General features: G+C 39.0%; 1 non-coding gene across 1 annotated transcript; it reads left to right on the forward strand.

Annotated features, from left to right (window-relative positions):
* The first annotated feature begins 2430 nt into the window (after positions 1-2430).
* LOC148577232 (small nucleolar RNA R71) lies at positions 2431-2538 on the forward strand. The gene has a single exon (XR_015902945.1). It is a non-coding gene; the product is annotated as a small nucleolar RNA R71 (small nucleolar RNA).
* The last annotated feature ends 12805 nt before the right edge of the window (positions 2539-15343 follow it).

The following is a 15343-nucleotide window of genomic DNA, read 5'->3' on the forward strand; positions in this document are numbered from 1 at the left end:
AGGGAGAAGGTGTATTCGCCCAAGGGAGAAAAGTGGTGGTTGTAATGTGTGAAAATGGAGTAGTGTTGAAGGGTTTATACAGGGGTGGGGGAAATGGTAGGTTTCGACCATTAGGGTTGGGTTTGGGAGGGAAAAAATTTGAATTTTGGAGGTAGGTGGGGTTTATGGGGAAGAGTGGATGGAGGTAAGTGGTTAAGGGTATTTGGGGAAGAGGTATGAAGGTGATTGGTGAAGGGTATTTGGGGAAGAGGGTTATGAAAAGGTGTGAAGAGGAGAGAAGAAGAGGTGGGGTAGGTGGGGATCCTATGGGGTCCACAGATCCAGAGGGGTTAAGGACTTAGCATCCCTGCTCCATTTAGGCATGCAAAACGCCCTTAGAATGCATGTCTGGCGTTAAATGCCAGCTTGCTGCTTGTTTCTGGCGTTTAACGCCAGCTTTTCTCTTATTCTTGGCGTTAAACGCCAATTCCATGCTCTGTTCTGGCGTTAAATGCCATTCTGGTGCTTGTTTCTGGCATTAAACGCCAGTTTGATGCTTCCTACTGGCGTTTAAATGCCAGTAAGCTCTTCCTTCAGGGTGAGCTGTTTTCAATGCTGTTTTTTATTCTGTTTTTTATTTTTCAGTAGTTTTTGTGACTTCACATGATCATCAACCTAAAGAAACATAAAATATCAATGGAAAATGAATAGATATAATTAAATAACATTGGGTTGCCTCCCAACAAGCGCTTCTTTAATGTCAATAGCTTGACAGTGAGCTCTCATGGAGCCTCACAAATATTCAGAGCAAGGTTGGGGCCTTTCAACACCAAACTTAGAGTTTGGTTGTGGCCTCCCAACACCAAACTTAGAGTTTGAATGTGGGGGTTTTGTTTGACTCTGTATTGAGAGAAGCTTTTCATGCTTTCTTTCCATGGTTACAGAAGGAGAACCTTGAGTCTTAAATACAAGGTAGCCCTCATTCAACTGAAGGACCAACTCTCCTCTGTCAACATCAATCACAGCTTTTGCTGTGGCTAGGAACGGTCTACCAAGGATGATGGATTCATCCTTATCCTTCCCAGTGTCTAGGATTATGAAATCAGCAGGGATGTAAAGGCCTTCAACCTTTACTAACACGTCCTCTACTAGTCCATAAGCCTGTTTCATTGATTTGTCTACCATCTCTAATGAGATTCTTGCAGCTTGTACCTCAAAGATTCCCAGTTTCTCCTTTACAGAGAGTGGCATGAGGTTTATCCCTGACCCAAGGTCACACAGAGCTTTCTCAAAGGTCATGGTGCCTATGGTACAAGGTATGAAGAACTTTCCGAGATCTGGTTTCTTCTGAGGCAATGTCTGCCTCATTAGTGCACTCAGTTCATTGGTGAGCAAGGGGGGTTCATCCTCCCAAGTCTCATTACCAAATAAACTGGCATTCAACTTCATGATTGCTCCTAGATACTTAGCAACTTGCTCTGCAATGGTGTCTTCATCCTCTTCAGAGGAAGAGCATTCATCAGAGCTCATGAATGGCAGAAGGAGGTCCAATGGAATCTCTTGGGTCTTTGTATGAGCCTCAGATTCTTTTGGTTCCTCAAAAGGGAACTCCTTTCTGTCCAGAGGATGTCCCAAGAGGTCTTCCTCATTGGGATTCACGTCCTCCTCCTCCTCTGGGCATTCGGCTACACCAAGTAAGGTTATGGCCTTGCACTCTCTCTTGCGATTTTCTTCTGTATTGCTTGGGAGAGTACTGGGAGGAGTTTCAGTAATCTTCTTACTCAGCTGACCCACCTGTGCCTCCAAATTTCTAATGGAGTACCTAGTTTCATTCATAAAACTTAGTGTGGTCTTAGATAGATCAGAGACTATGGTTGCCAGGCCAGAATAGCTCTGTTCAGAATTCTCTGTCTGTTGCTGATAAGATGATGGAAAAGGCTTGCTATTGCTAAACCTATTTCTTCTACCATTATTATTGAAGCCTTGTTGCGGCTTCTTTTGATCCTTTCGTGAGAGATTAGGATGATTTCTCCATGAAGGATTATAGGTATTTCCATAGGGTTCTCCTATGTAATTCACCTCTGCTATTGCAGGGTTCTCAGGATCATAAGCTTCTTCTTCAGAAGATGCCTCTTTAGTACTATTGGATGCAGCTTGCAATCGATTCAGACTCTGAGAAATCATATTGATTTGCTGAGTCAATATTTTGTTCTGAGCCAATATGGCATTCAGAGTATTAATTTCAAGAACTCCCTTTTTCTGAGGTGTCCCATTGTTCACAGGATTCCTCTCAGAGGTGTACATGAACTGGTTATTTGCAACTATTTCAATGAGTTCCTGAGCTTCTGCAGGGGTTTTCACGTGAAGAGATCCTCTTGCAGAATGGTCCAATGGCATTTTTGACAACTCAGACAGACCATCATAGAATATACTTATGATGCTCCATTCTGGAAGCATATCAGTAAGACACCTTTTGATTAGTTGCTTGTATCTTTCCCAAGCTTCATAGAGGGATTCTCCTTCCTTCTGTCTGAAGGTTTAGATTTCCACTCTAAGCTTGCTCATCTTTTGAGGTGGAAAGAATTTGGCCAGAAAAGCACTGACCAGCTTATCCCAAGAGTTCAGGCTATCCTTAGGTTGTGAATCCAACCATGTTCTAGCTCTGTCTCTTACAGAAAAGGGAAAAGTATAAGCCTGTAGACCTCGGGATCAACTCCATTGGTCTTGACAGTGTCACAGATTTGCAAGAATTCAGCTAAAAACTGATGAGGATCTTCCATTGGAAGTCCATGAAACTTGCAGTTCTATTGCATTATAGAAACTAATTGAGGCTTAAGCTCAAAGTTGTTTGCTCCAATTGCAGGAAGTGAGATGCTTCTTCCATAGAAGTTAGAAGAAGGTGCAATAAAGTCACCAAGCATCTTCCTTGCATCTCCACCATTGTTATTAGGTTCGGCCATGTCTCCTTCTTTTTCGAAAATTTCTGTCAGGTCCTCTCCAGAGGGTTATGCTTTAGCTTCTCTTAGTTTTCTCTTCAGAGTCCTTTCAGGTTCAGGGTCAGCTTCAACAAGAATGTTCTTATCCTTGTTCCTGCTCATATGAAAAAGAAGAAAACAGAAAAGAAAATATGGAATCCTCTATGTCACAGTATAGAGATTCCTTTATGTGAGTAGAAGAAGAGAAGAATAGAAGAAGAAAAAGATAAGAATTCGAACACAGAGGAGAAGAATGGGTTCGAATTTTTGAATGGAAGAGGGGTGTTAGTAGATAATTAAATAAATAGAAAGAGATGAGAGGGGGAAGAATTCAAAAATTAAATAAAATAAATAAAAAAAATTTTTGTTTTTATTTTGACTATTAGTTATAATTCAAAATTTAAAAAGAAAAATAAAATAAAATTAAATTAGAATTTAAAACAAATTGTTAATTAAGAAGGAATTTTGAAAAAGTGGGGAAGAGTTTTCAAAAATTAGAGAGGAAAAATTAGTTAGGTGGTTTTGAAAAAGATATGATTGAAATAGAAACTTTTAAAATAAAAAATTCAAGTAGTTAATTGAAAAAGATTTGAAAATCAAATTTGAAAAGATAAGAGGTTAGAAAAGATCTTGAAATTAAGTTTTGAAAAAGATATGATTGAAAATTTAATTTGAAAAAGATTTGAAAAGGAAATTAAAAAGATTTGATTTTGAACATTAAAGTTGATTACTAGACTAACAAGAAACAAAAAGATATGATTCTAAAATTTAAAGATTGAACCTTTCTTAATAGGCAAGTAACAATCTTTAAAATTTTTGAATCAATAACATTAATTGTTAGTAAAGATTTTAAAATTATGAAACAAAATAAGAAAAAGATTTTTGAAAATCAATTTGAACTTTTCGAAAATATGAAGGAAAAAAATGAAAAAGATTTGATTTTTGAAAAAGATAGAATTTTTAAATTAAAAATTTGACTTGACTAATAAGAAACAATTAATTTTTTAAAAATTTTTGAAAAATTCAAACCAAATTTTTGAAATTTATGAGAAGAAAAAGGGAAAGATATTTTTTTGATTTTTGAATTTTTAATGAAGAGAGAGAAAAACAACAAAATGACTCAAAACATGAAAATTATGAATCAAAACACATGATGCATGCAAGAACACTTTGAATATCAAGATGAACACTAAGAACACTTTGAATGTCAATATGAACACCAAGAACTTATTTTTGCAAATTTTTAAGAAAAAAAAACATGCAAGACACCAAACTTAGAAATTTTTAATGTTGAGACACTAACAAATTGAAAATGCATATGAAAAACAAGAAAAGATGCACAACAAGAAAATGCAAAGATCAAACAAAGAAGATCATCAAGAACAACTTGAAGATCATGAAGAACACATATATGAATTTTCAAAAATTTAAAGAAAAATTAAAAGCATGCAATTGACACCAAACTTACAATTTGACACTAGACTCAAACAAGAAACACAAAATTATTTTTGGTTTTATGATTTTATTAAATTTTTTTTTGAAAATTTTTCAAAAATGAAAAGAATAAAATCAAAAACTTAAAATTAAAATAAAATTACTTAATCTGAGCAACAAGATGAACCGTCAGTTGTCCAAACTCAAACAATCCCCGGCAACGGCACCAAAAACTTAGTGCACGAAGTCGTGATTGTTCATTCCCAGCAACGGCGGCAAAAACTCAATACGCACGTTTATAATCTCAATTTTTTTTTCACAATTCCGATACAACTAACCAGCAAGTGCACTGGGTCGTCCAAGTAATAAACCTTACGTGAGTAAGGGTCGATCCCACGGAGATTGTCGGCTTGAAGCAAGCTATGGTCATCTTGTAAATCTCAGTTAGGCAGATTTAAATGGTTATGAGGTTTTTATAAATAAAATATAAATAAAATATAAAATAGGATAGAGATACTTATGTAATTCATTGGTGAGAATTTCAGATAAGCGTATGGAGGTGCTTTGCTCTTTCTGAATCTCTGCTTTCCTACTGCTTTCATCCAATCATTCATACTCCTTTCCATGGCAAGCTGTATGTGGGGCATCACTGTTGTCAATGGCTACATCCCGTCCTCTCAGTGAAAATGGTCCAAATGCGCTGTCACCGCATGGCTAATCATCTGTCGGTTCTCGATCATGTTGGAATAGGATCCAGTGATTCTTTTGCGTTTGTCACTATGTCCAGCACTCGCGAGTTTGAAGCTCGTCATAGCCATCCCTTCCCAGATCCTACTCAGAATACCACAGACAAGGTTTAGACTTTCTGGATCTCAAGAATGGCTGCCAATAATTCTAGCCTATACCACAAAGACTCTGATCGTAAATCAGGAGGCTAAGAGATATGCATTCAAGCTTGCTTTCATGTACAATGGAAGTGTTTGTCAGGCACGCGTTCATAAGTGAGAATGGTGATGAGCGTCACATAATCATCACATTCATCATGTTCTTGTGTGTGATTGAATATCTTAGAGAAGAAATAGGCTTGATTTGAATAGAAAAACAATAGTACTTTGCATTAATTCATGAGGAACAGCAGAGCTCCACACCTTAATCTATGGTGTGTAGAAACTCTACCGTTGAAAATACATAAGTGATAATAGTCCAGGCATGGCCGAATGGCCAGCCTCCCCAAATGGCATATGAATTCGAAAATAGGGAAAAAGACTGATCCCTGATCAAGGATGATCAAAATATTATAAAATAAATCACTAAAAGTAGTTTTTATACTAAACTAGTAGCTAGGGTTACATAAGATAAGTAAATGATGTAGAAATCCAGTTCCGGGCCCACTTGGTGTGTGCTTGGGCTGAGCATTGAGCTTTCATGTGTAGAGACTCTTTTTGGAGTTAAACGCCAGGTTGTAGCATGTTTCTGGCGTTTAACTCTTATTTGCAACCTGTTTCTAGCGTTTAACTCCAGAATAGGGCAGGAAGTTGGCGTTTGAACGCCAGTTTGCATGGTCAAAACTCGGGCAAAGTAGAACTATTATATATTTCTGGAAAGCCCTGGATGTCTACTTTCTAACGCAATTGAGAGCGCGCCAATTTGGATTTTATAGCTCCAGAAAATCCACTTCGAGTGCAGGGAGGTCAGAATCCAACAGCATCTGTAGTCCTTCTTCAGCCTCTGAATCAGATTTTTGCTCAAGTCCCTTAATTTTAGCCAGAAATTACCTGAAATCACAAAAAAAAATACACAAACTCATAGTAAAGTCCAGAAATGTGATTTTTATTTAAAAACTAATAAAATTATATTAAAAACTAACTAAATTATACTAAAAACTATGTAAAAACAATGCCAAAAAGCGTATAAATTATCCGCTCGTCACTTTCACTGCGTCTTTCTTGGTTGACTTATCATCCTGTGTAGAAGTTTCTTGCTCCTGCTTTTTCTCCTTCCCTTCTTCTTTTGAGCCTTCTTTGATGTGCTCTTCTTGAGTGATGGCTTCTTTTTCTACCTTCTTTCCACTTCTCAAAGTGATTGCTTTGCATTCCTCCCATTGATGGCTTTTTCTGTGTTTCTTGGGTTGTCTTTAGTGGTACTAGGGAAGGCATTTGCTCGTTTTGCACTTATCTCTGTGATTTGTTTGGCCATTTATCCCATATGCCTCTCAAGATTTCTCATTGTGGCCTCTTGTCTGGCCATAATGGCATCTAGTCGTTCTTGTCCTTTAACTAGGCTGTCTTGTCCTTTGGTTGGACCTTGTGTAGTATGAGCAAGTGCTTGTGTGGTTTGGTTAAGAGCTTGCAAAATGGCTTCAAAATTTGAGACCTGGCTTCCTGGTGGTCAATAGGTGGTTGATTGGGGTGTGATTGTTGTTGTTGGAAGTTGTGTGGGGCGTTGAAGTTATTCTGGTGGACCTGTGAGTTATTGTGGGGTTGATGATATGTGTTTTGTGGGTTTTTGTATTGGTTAGTGTGATTTTGGTTGTTTGTGTTACGGGAGTTGTTGGAATTGTAATTCCTCTGCCATGAATTTTGATTATCACCCCATCTTAAGTTGGGATGGTTCCTCCAGGATGAATTGTAGATGTCACCATGGAAGCCATTCTGAGAAGAGCCTGAGGAGTTATGCATGTACTGGACTTGCTCTGGTTGTTGCTCATTGTTGCATTTCTCAAAAACTTCTTCACCTTGGCCCCTTCCACTTGAAGGTTGACTTGATGTGTTTACTGCAGCCACTTGAAGTCCATTTATTCTCTGTACCATCATCTCCATTTGCTGTTGGATTTGTTGGTGCATCAATTTATTTTGTGCCAATATGGTGTCCACACCTTCAAGCTCCAACACACTTTTCTTTGGAGCTGGTTGGCGTTTCCTTTGATGAGCATAAAAGTATTGATTGTTGGTCACAGTGTCTATGAGATTCTGAGCTTCTTCAGCTGTCTTCATTAGTTGTACTGAACCTCCTGCAGCGTAATCCAGGGCCTCTTGAGCTTTTAGAGTCAGTCCCTCATAGAAATTCTGAAGTCTGTCCCATTCACTAAACATTTCAGGTGGACATTTCCTGATCAAGGCTTTGTATCTTTCCTATGCCTCATAAAGTGATTCTCCATCCATTTGAGTAAAGGTTTGCACCTTCGTCTTCAACCTGATTATTCTTTGGGGTGGATAGAATTTAGCCAAGAATTTGCTCACCAAATCATCCCAAGTATTGATGCTTTCTTTGGGAAATGTCTCCAGCCATTGAGATGCCTTATCCCTCAAAGAGAATGGAAATAAGAGAAACTTGTAGATATCCGGATGCACACCATTTGTCTTTACTGTTTTACATATCCTTAGGAAGATAGATAAGTGTTGATTTGGGTCTTCAAGAGGACCCCCTCCATAAGAACAATTATTTTGCACCAAAGTGATAAGTTGAGGCTTCAACTCAAAGTTATTGGCATGAACATTTGGAGTGAGTATACTGCTCCCACAGTTTCTTGGGTTAGGGAAGGTGTAAAAGGCTAGAACTCTCCTTGGAGGTAGGCCATTATTGTTGGCCACCTCCTCTGGTGGATTAGGGAGATTATCCTCCATCTCTTGATACGTGAAAATTAATTATTTCACACGTATGAACTACCGGCAAGTATACCGGGTCACATCAAGTAAAAAAACTCACTGAGAGTGAGGTTGATCCCATGAGGATTGATGGATTAAGCAACTTTAGTGAAGTGATATGTCTAGTTAAGCTAACAAGTGATGAATTGTGTGAAATTTTATAAGAAGAAAGTAAATTGCAGGAAATCTAAAGTGTTGAATGTAAATTTCTTGAAACTTAAATGGCAAGAAACTTAAATTGCATGAAAGATAAATTGCAAGAAATTGTAAATGGGCTGAATCTTAAATTACAAGAAAAGTAAATGACTAGAATCTTACATTGCAAGAAATTAAAAGAGTAAAATCTAAATGGTGCTGAAATTTATATTGCAAAGGAATTGAGTGCAGAGAATAAACGAAGGCAGTAAACAATTGCAAATGAAAGTAAATTCAGAGATATCTAATTGAAGAAAATTAAAGAGAATGATTCATCAGGGATTGGAGATATCATAATCCTTCATGAATCAAATGGGTCTCAACTCCTTCCTCAATCATATGAGTAGATCTATGGCGGATTGATAGTGATTGGATCCCAATTTCTTGGTAATCCAGTCTCTCCAATCATAATCAATCTTGCCAAATCCTTGATCTAATTGTCATGAGAGGAGTTAGAGCACTTTCTCTCATCTATAAGCCACACAAATTTTCAAAAACCTTAATTCCTCCCGAATGGTGTTGGTCAAGAGATTTGTGAAGGATAGAGCTCCAATTCTAATGCAAGTGATTCCCCTTCCAAAGCTCACACAAGCATTTAGTTGAATCAAACCCCTTCCAGAGTGAATAATTCACAATTAAAACAGGAGTTATCCTATAGAGTTACCCAAATGAATTGAGAAGAAGAAGAATTTCACTGATTCATTATGATTATAATAGAGCTCCTCCCCCTAATGAAGTGGGGTTTAGTGACTCATAGCTCTCAATTCAAACAAAATTCTAAAACTGGAAATTAAACTGAACATAGAAATGGAAAGGGAAAATAAAACTAGAGATGCATGAAATTTACATCATTCATATCATCAAGTAAAATTTGCATAAAATCTTATGAAGAAGCACATAAACAACCATGTTTAATTGAATCAGGAGATGCATGAAATTCCAATACATTTACTTACTTCTTGCCCAAGAAATGCATGAAAACCAAGTAAAAATGAATGAAAAAGGATTGTGAAACTAGCCTAAGATGACTTGTCATCAAGTTTGTTCATAGTAGGGTTGATTTTGTTTAGATTTTCGTTGAATTGCTCATGAGAAGTTCATTGATAAGTGGTTTGATTGAATTGAGATGTTGAAGAAATGCTTAAAGTTGAGTGTTACATGAAGTTTTGGGTGATTTTGAACCTTTTAGCATGCATTACTACCAATTTGTGCTATAATTGCCCCTTCTCATGTTCAAGCTAAAAAAAAAGGGCATCCACGCGCAACCGTGCTATACGCATACATGTGGACGCGTTTTCACAGCTCTTGGTACTAAAACCAGAGAGTTGTGCCTCCTGTGTGTCTGTTTTATGCCAGGGCACAACTGCAACCCACGTGTGAGCATAAGTGACGCTTACGCGTCCCTTGCCATTTCACACACCCACGCGTAAGCGTGGGCGATGCGTATGCGTCGGTTGCGAATTTTGGAATCTCTGGTACAAAAATCAGAGAGTTGTGCCCAATTGCTGCCTACTTTGTGCCAGGCGACCCACGCGTAAGCGTGACCGATGCGTACGCATCGGTCGCCAATCTCGAAATCCACGTGTATGCGTGATAGACGCGTACGCGTTGCTTGTGCTGCACGCCACTCCTGGTAAAAAAACCATAGAGTTATGCCTACTTCGTGCCAACTTTGTGCCTAAGGCACAACTCTGCCCACGTGTACGCGTCACTTGACGCATACGTGTCCCCTCTCCTTCCTGCAACCCACGTGTATGCGTGGGGGACGCTTACGCGTCACCTTCCTTCTCTATCCATCCACGCGTACGTGTGGAGCGCGCGCACGCATCGCACCCCTGACGCATCTGAATTGCATCGTGCCTCATATTGAATCATTTCTTCATCTTCTTCTTCCATTACTTCCTCCCTTCTTCTCCCACCTTCCACCACCCTTGTCTCCGGCCTCCCCACCGGCGACCCCTTACTTTCTCTCTCATCTCGTTCCTCTCCCTCTCCTCTCATATTTTCCACCTACAGTCCAACTTGCTTTCTTTCTCTTCTCAAGGTTTTGCTCCTACTCCTTCTTTCTTTTTGTCTCTTATTTTAAATTCTTCTCTTATTAGTTGCATTTATTTATTTAGTTTTTATCTTTCTTTTCCTCTTAGTTGCATTTTTTTAATCGATTCTTGCTTGTTTGCTTTCTTCCATTTCATATTTTGCATGAGTGTTGAAATTTGAGTTCTTTCTTGTTTTGATGGTTCATTTTGATATCTCTTGATTTCTTTGTGACTATGTAGTGTTGTTGTGATGATCGGTTTTCTATTTAGGGTTTTACATGTTTGACTTTTTCCTACTTGCTCATTGTTTGAATGTTGCACACCAAGTATTTGTTGAAATGCACCTATACCATTTTGGTTTAATTTGACTCTATGCTCTTAACTTGGTGCCTCTTTCTCATACACTTGCCTTTCCTTTAAGTGCATTGAGCCCACTATGATTCGTGTTTACTTTTCTTATGCTCGTTACCCTTGACTTGCTTCCATGTAGCATATTGAAAAATTGTGAGTCCACCCTCTCTAACTCCAACTTATCCCATTTCATGCTTCATTGTCTTGGAGTTAGACTAGATGCATGACTCGCTTGTACACATTATCCTTCTTACATGTGCTACCTTGTGTGCTTATTGATGCTTGAGTTCATCCTTCTCATGCCTTATTGCATGTTTCACTCACTCTTATATCCCATGCTAAGTGTTATGCCCCTTGATTTTCTTCTTGTCTTGTTCACATGTTACAGCTGTCATGTCCTCAAGACGCACCATTCCTTTTGGGCGTTACCTCTTACTTGCATGCTATTTTCCAAGTGTTGATTATTTGGGTTTTAATGCTTTCTCTTTCCCTTCCTTTTTTAGGATGGCCACCAGAAAAGTCAAGGAGAAGGCATTGAAGAAGCCGGCCACAAAAAGGGCACCCCAAAAATCAACCTCCAAGGTGCACCCTACACTAGGAGCTAAGCCCCTTTTAAGGAAGGCAAAGATGACCGTTCATATTGATGAACAAGAGAAGGGTAATCCTGCGAGGGACCCTACAAGGTTTCCCAACCACTTCTATGAGCTCATGTTCCCAGCCATGGTTGAGAGGAACTGTCGTTCTGAGCACCTACTCGCCCCTCCGGACCACGTTGCTCAGTATGTGCTACCCCGCATTGAGCAGCGAGGATGGGGGTTTCTATTGCGGAGACCACAGGAGGCCAACCTCTCCTGGGTGGTGGAGTTTGATAAACCCCGTTTTCGTGGTTTATCTTGTGCTTATTTTAGGAGATTTTACCTATCTTTCCCACATTTATTCAATGAAATAGCATGGTTTTGTAATTCTCCCTTGAATTGTGCTTAAGTGTAAAAACATGCTTTTTAGGCACTTAAATTGGTGATTTTAACTCACTTTAATTCGATTCGATGCCTTGATGTGTTTGTTGAGTGATTTCAAGTTCATAAGGTAAGTATTGGATGGAAGAAATGAGGAGAAAAGCATACAAAGAGGAGAATGCATGAAGAAATAAAGATTGGGAATGCACCAATGGATGCGCACGCGTACAAGGCGCGCGCGTGGAAAAACGGATTCGCATAGAGACGCGCATGCATACATAACGCGTCCGCGCGGGTGAAGAAATAGCCAATCGACGCGCACGCACACATGGCGCGCACGCGCCGATACTCTCACATGGCCCACTTAAAGGCAAAATGCTGGGGGCAATTTCTGAGCTGCCCAGGCCCAAATCCAACTTGTTTCTGAGTGTATTTCATGCAGAATTGAAGTCCAAGCAAAGAAGGAGCAATTAGTTAGTCAAGATGAGCCTTTAGTTAGTTTTCTAGAGAGAGAAGCTCCCTCTTCTCTCTCGAATTAGGTTAGGATTAGGTTAAAATGTCTTGGATCCATGTTTAATTCCTTGCTTCCATCTTGGTTCTTTTACAATTTTTCACTTCTACATCTTGATTTTCTTAGTTGTAATATTAATTTCTCATTTTGCTTCCTTTTGTGATGATGAACATTGTGGAGTCAAAATTCCCTTTAATGTAAATTTCATGTTTCTATATTTCTTTTATGTTGATCTTGCTTGCTATTGTTGAGTTCTTGCTTATGATAGTTATGGTTCTCCTTAATTTTAGCATTTTGTGATGTTTACTTTTATTGCACATTAGGTGTTTGATATAATACTTCCTATAGTTTTTGAGTAGTTCTCTTGACCCTTGACCTAGGCTAAGGGATTGAGTGATCTTGAGTCCTTGGGCTTTGTTGAATTGGTAATTTTAGAACCCTTGGGGATCAATTTGATAACCATTGACTCTAGCCAACTACTAAGTCAATTAGTAGCTAGGTTGAAACTTTTGGATTGATGTTGATCAAGCCATTTGACGTACTACAAGCCTAGGAGTAGATATTACGTACTTAAGGCTTTAGTGAGTAGACCTAATGAGCTCATTTCCGCATAAATATCAATGTTTGAATTGTGTCAAGGATAGTGATTTCAATTACCTAAGTCTTAGCCAAGAGTCCTTTATCTTGCTTCTTTCAATTGCTTGCTTGATTTACTCTTCTTGTCATTTAAATTCTTGCCCCTTTATCTATCAAAACCCCCTTGTATTTTTGTAGCCAATAATTGACCACTTCATTGCAATCCTAGGGAGATGACCCAGAGTCTAAATACTTTGGTTAATTCTTATTTGGGGTTTGTTTTTTGTGACACAAAACTATATCTTAATTTGATGCGAGAGTTGTTTGTTGGTTTGGAGCTATGCTCACAACGAAGTAATTCCTCTCTTTAGGAAGAGAAAATCCAGATCGATACGACAAATCTCGACCATCAAATTAATGGCGCCGTTGCCGGGGATACGCAATGGTGCTATGTTATTGGCTATTGTATATATTGTGAATAGCTTGATTTTTGGTTTGTTTGTTAGTTTTTGCTAGTGTCGAATTTTTCTCTCTTTGTTTCTTGTTAGTCTTTGTTTTTATTTTCTCTTTCACTATGAATTCTCATCATTTTGGTTATGAGCGTGGTTCAAACTATGTTGTAGGAAATGGAAGCTTCAATGAGGATATGCATCAAGGATTTGGAAATCAAGGATGGGAGGAACCCCAAGCTTATGGACAACCTTCTTGGCAACAACCTCCTCCGAATTCTTATGGGTATAATCCTAATCCTAATGCATACCAACCCAATGTGTGTGATGACCCTCATTGTGGTTTCAACCACAATCATCATATGCAATTGAACCCCCTCCTCAATATAGTTCTACACCATACTCATATGCCTCTCACCATCAATCAACCCCATATGACCATAACCCATACCCACCATACCAACCACCATATGAATCACATCTAGAACCACCACCATCCCAATACCAATACTTCCAAGAACCACAAATTTCACACACACCACCTCAAGAATTTCACCAATATGAAACACCTTCCAATTAAAACAACCCTCCCTTAAACAATGAACCCTCTCTCCTACCACCACCTCCCGATGAAGCCTTCATGTTAGAACTAAGAGAACTTGAATCTGATATCTTGAGGCGACAAGAGGAGGATGAAATTAAGTTTAAGGAGCTAAGAGCAAGGATGGCTAGCATAGTAGAGGCCATGAATCACCTAACATCCCACCTAAGCTCATGCACCCTAAGTACTCCCGATGTTGAATGTGGAGAAACAATCAAGGAACCTAGTGAAGGAGTGAACTTGAAGCTCCATGGTGAGGAAGAGGAGTTAAAGCAAGAAGTTCAACAGAAGGAGAAGGTAGAGATTAGTGAACAAAACGAAGTAGTGGGTGGATGTTTAGGATATGTTGAGAACATAAGGAAATCTCAAGTTGAAGATCACTCTTCCAAGGAGTATGGAAGGGATGTTAAAGAGGAATGTAATGTTGCAGAAGTAGACAGAAAGTTAAAGGAAATTGATCGAGAAGTGGATTCCATCATTAGTGATTTTTTGCCCACATTGATCAACCCCCTTGACGATCTTGTTGAGCCTTCTCCTGGTAGACTAGAATGCAATGTTGATGAGGATGTCCAAACTCCAAGGCCTATTGTGAGAGAAGAACTGGAAGAATTGTCCCAAGCAACAAGCCCTCCTATATATCATGATTCCGCATCAACATATGACCTTTTCGAATTTGAAGAGTCCCTTCCCAAAATGCTTAAAATTGATGATGAGGTAGACTTCACTAGGCCTCCTATCTATGATGAGAGTGATGGGGAAAAGATAGAAGAAATTGGTGAAGAAGAATGTAAACTTGAGGAAAGTTGGCAAGAGGAGGAACTTGAAAAATCTTGCCAAGTGGGGGAAACCTCTGGAAGAGGGTGGACGGGAGTAGAGCATGCTTTATCAAGATCTTTGGGAACTCCTCCACCTTGGTTGTCATCCAATACTTCATTTGAGTGGGTAAAGCTTCTAACTCTCAGCTTTATTCCCCCACTTGAATATGGTTTGCTTGAGACGGATGACCAACTTAGGGCGCTTTGTGGAATTAAGCGAAAGAGGAAGATGTTTTGTGGTTGGCATTGTAAATCTAGACTCATTATGGTTGGAAGCTCAAAATTGAAGAGTATGGACTGGTGTAATGCTCAACTAAATGGGTCTAGAAGGATAGTTTGGTGCGTTCATGAGAATTCAGCTTTCTTATCACCCGGACAGAATCAAGGTGATCAACTAGAAGACGGGTGCGAAGATAAGATATGGGATCCTGGATCACTCCATGAAAATTAATTTTGGGAGCTCATATCTTGGAGAGAACGTTGCCAATGCTTAGTGAAGATGGTTAGAACTTCTGACGACTGATTGAAGGACAAGCACTCTTGGAGGTTCAAGGATGGATACAAGCATAAGCCACCTTGACATGGAGCCTCCCAAATGTCCAACTTAAGGACTTAAACTAAAAGTGCTTGGTGGGAGACATCCCACCATGGTAAACTCTTTCCATTCTTTTGTAGATATAATGAATGAATAAATTGGGTTCCAGAGTATATAATTCCCTTACTTCGTAGTATATTTTGTTTTGCTTGCCAAGGTGTTTATACATTCTGTGCCTTAATTAGGGATGATTCTTTAAACTTGAGTTTTTGATTGGATTGCAAGT

Source organism: Arachis ipaensis, chromosome B1 (genome assembly GCF_059453495.1).
Source record: "Arachis ipaensis isolate K30076 ecotype BB chromosome B1, ASM5945349v1, whole genome shotgun sequence".
Taxonomy (NCBI): Eukaryota; Viridiplantae; Streptophyta; class Magnoliopsida; order Fabales; family Fabaceae; genus Arachis; species Arachis ipaensis.